Below are 3,469 nucleotides of genomic sequence, written 5' to 3'. Positions count from 1 at the left end.
TTTTATTTAATGTGATGATTTTGTCTTGTCCATTTTTGTGCTCAGTCTGCTTAATAAATGATGTCCATTGAGGTAAGAAATATATTACAAGGGCAGCTTGGTGGCCTAGTGGTTGGAGAGCCAGACCTGGAGATGAAAGGTCCTGGGGTCAAATGTGACTTCAGACATTTCCTAGCTGTGTGACTCTAGACAAGTCACTTAACCCCCATTGTTTTACCCTTACCACTCTTCTACCTTGGAACCAAAACTTAGTATGTATTCCAGGTCAGAAGGTAAGGGTGAGAGAAAAAAGGAATGTATTATATAGGACTGATATTTGATACTCCCAATTAAATGTAGTCTTTCTAAATATACTAGAATAGCAAAGAAGGAGTCTAGGCATCTTTGTGAGAGTGTTTTTCTAATAATGGGTTTCCTGGCCAAGTAGCATCAGAGTTGTCTAAGTAAGGGCCAAACAGTGAGGGGTTAAATGACTTGCCCAGGGTCACACAGCAAGGTAGGAAGTGTCTGAGGTCAGATTTGAACCCAGGATTTTCCATCTCTAGTCTTGGCTCTCTATCCACTAAGCCACCTAGCTGCCCCCAGCATAGGGTTTTTTGGAGTGGTTTGCCATTTCCTTCTCCAGGATGTCTCCCTTTTACAGATGAGAAACTGAGACAAGTAGGGTTTAAGTGACTTGTCTAGGGTCACACAAGCTAGTAAGTGTCTGAAATTGGATTCATACTTAGATCTTCCTGACTCCAGGCCCGGCACTTCCATCCACTATGCCACCTAGCTGCCTCAACCAGAGTTTGTAGGGGACTGCAAAATGAAAGCAGCCAGACCATGTGAGCATAGAGGCAGATAGGATGCAAGAAAGCATGGAGAAATTACTTTCTGAAGTAGCTTTGACTTGTCCAGTAGGCTGTGTAAGAGGGAGATTTTATAGATATATATTTAAAGTGTGGCCACCAGGAATCAACAATTCAGATTGATTCCATAATTAAAATAGACCCAAGTCAGGATTGGGTTTAAGGTAGTTTATTTACAATTAGGAAGGTAAAAGGTAAGGAAATAAAGAGAGGGAGAGGCTAGTCCAGGCCTGCAGAGGCCTGGATGGAGAGAGAAGGATAAAAGGCTAAATAAATTAGGCTACAAGCCACAAGGCCTAGCAATCAGATAGGCTAGAGCCTACTTAAGGTAGAGTTTGGAAACGCCAAGGTAGGCCAAGGAAGTCAGCCTAACTTACCCACGTGACAATTCAGAGCGGAAGCTGCCTGAGGTCTCCCTCAAGATCCTTCAGCACCAAGTTCAAAGCAGGAACTCCTTTAGCAGGAAGTAACCAACATACTTGAAGAGATGTGTCTTTCGTCACTTCCTGTGGGTCCACCTCTAATTCAAGTGGACAAAGGGCAGGCCCTTGTTCTTGATTTGTTACTTATTGTCACGTGTGGGTAACTCCATCCCCCTCCCCACTAAGGGAGGTGGGAGTGACATCATCTCGGGTAGGTAGAGTTTTGACTATGAGTGTTCTAGAGCTAATTCCATTAACACAGCTGGCACACTAAGCAGCACCCCACATCATTCTTGGGAAGCGAGGGACAGCCGATGTTGCCGTCAAACATTAGCAAATGTCATATTTAGGGACACTAGAAAGAGTGACCACAGAGGGGATAAACAGAGGCACATGCTGCCTGCAGCAGGCAGTTCCTCTGCAGGCCCCTCACCCCTAGGGCGTCTGCCAGTGCACGGTCCTGTGGGAACACAGAACAAGCCAACAAAGCAGTGCTATTTGCCTCGTCACTGCCTTTAGTGGCTTCCTTACTCTAGCATCCAGGATCCTTGTTACTCGTCAGAGAGGCTTCTGGGTAACTGGGCTTGATATTCCAAAGCAGGGGTGGAGAATTGGTGAGACAGGACAGCTGGGGCCGCAGTACTCCCTCCAGCCAGGAGCCAGGATGCTGCCCAACACTGTTGTTCTTACTCATAAGGAGACTTCCCTAGCGGGAACCTGGGGGCTAACTAATTGAGCCTGTACAGGAATGCATGCTGAACAGGGCCTTCTGGGGCTCTGATAACTGCACCTATAATGGGGGTCTCGGTGCTCCCTTAGCACAGTATGACCACTAACTCCCTTCCCTAGGAGCATAACTAAAACTTTTTTTTTTTTAAACCTTTACCCTCTTGGAATCAATACTGTGCATTGGTTCCAAAGCAAACCAAAAGGTCCCAAGATAAGGGCTAAGCAATGGGGCTCAAGTGACTTCTCCAGGGTCACACAGAAGTATCTAAGGCCAGATTTGAACCCAGAACTTCCTGTCTCCAGGGCTGGCTCTGTCCACTAAGCAACCCAGTTGCCCCCACAGTTAAACATTCTAACTTGCTAGAGATCTGTTTATTGAGGGGTAAGGACAGTGAGGTAATGGAAGAAGAAGGGAAATTGCCCTTGTCAGCTGTCTGGGTGCAAATCCTGCCTCTGCCACCTTGACTCTTTGGGTGATGTTGGGCAGATCATTTCTCTGGCCTCAGTTTCTATATCTGGAAAATAAGGAGGATTCTCTGGAGTAGCCTTCCAGGGTCCTCCTTGGTTCTAACTGCAGTCCTGGGTCAGAAGAGCTACCCTGATGAAGCCCCAGGGAAGTAAATAGGGCGCCCTCATTCCTATTTGGATGCCTTCTCAGCACTGTACCCATTAATAGCAGATCCAAGGAACAGTCCTGGAGTCGGCATTGAACTAGACCACGCTACAGAGGCTGTGGCTGCGAGGCCCATCTCTGGAGTGGGGTGTTGCACCTTCCTGTCTTAAAACCAATACTTAGTGTGTCGGCTGCAAGGCAGAAGAGTGGTCAGGGCTACGCAGCAGGGGTTAAGTGACTTGCCCAGGATCACACAAGTAGGAAATATCTTGAGGCCAAATTTGAACCCAGGACCTCCCTACTCCAGGCCTGGCTCTATTCACTGAGCCACCTAGCGGCCCTGTGTGGCAGTCTTCTAACAGGCAGGATGTCTGAGCTAAGTAGAGCAGGGATGCCCAGCTGTCTCATGGAACTGGATGTTCATTTTAGGCCAGTTGTCTGCAGACCTGGACCTTTGCCGAATGCTGACATTCCCTTAGGGAGGAGCACATCTGGCAGATACTCTCATTCTTCCTTCCTGGGCCATATCTTCCCCTTTCCTTCCCCACTCTCAGGCCCTTTAGTGCATCACCCTTTATTATTACTATTTATTTTTTTAATTAAAAATCTTTTACCTCCTATCTTAGAATCTACACTGTGTAATTCCAAGGCAGAAAGAAGTTAGGGCTAGGGAGTGGGGGTAAAGGGACTTGCCCAGGGTCCCACAGGTAAGCAGTATCTGAGGCCAAATTTGAACCCAGGACCTCTGGTCTCCAGACTTGGCTCTTCATCCACCGAGCCACCCAGCCGCATCCCAGCATCGGCTTTTGGTACGAGCTTTTAGCAAGCTTAATAGGGTATTGGAGTCTTTGCCA

Source organism: Gracilinanus agilis, chromosome 4 (assembly GCF_016433145.1).
Source record: "Gracilinanus agilis isolate LMUSP501 chromosome 4, AgileGrace, whole genome shotgun sequence".
Classification (NCBI taxonomy): domain Eukaryota; kingdom Metazoa; phylum Chordata; class Mammalia; order Didelphimorphia; family Didelphidae; genus Gracilinanus; species Gracilinanus agilis.
The sequence above is the reverse complement of the archived record's forward strand: the minus strand, read 5'-3'. Positions refer to the sequence as shown.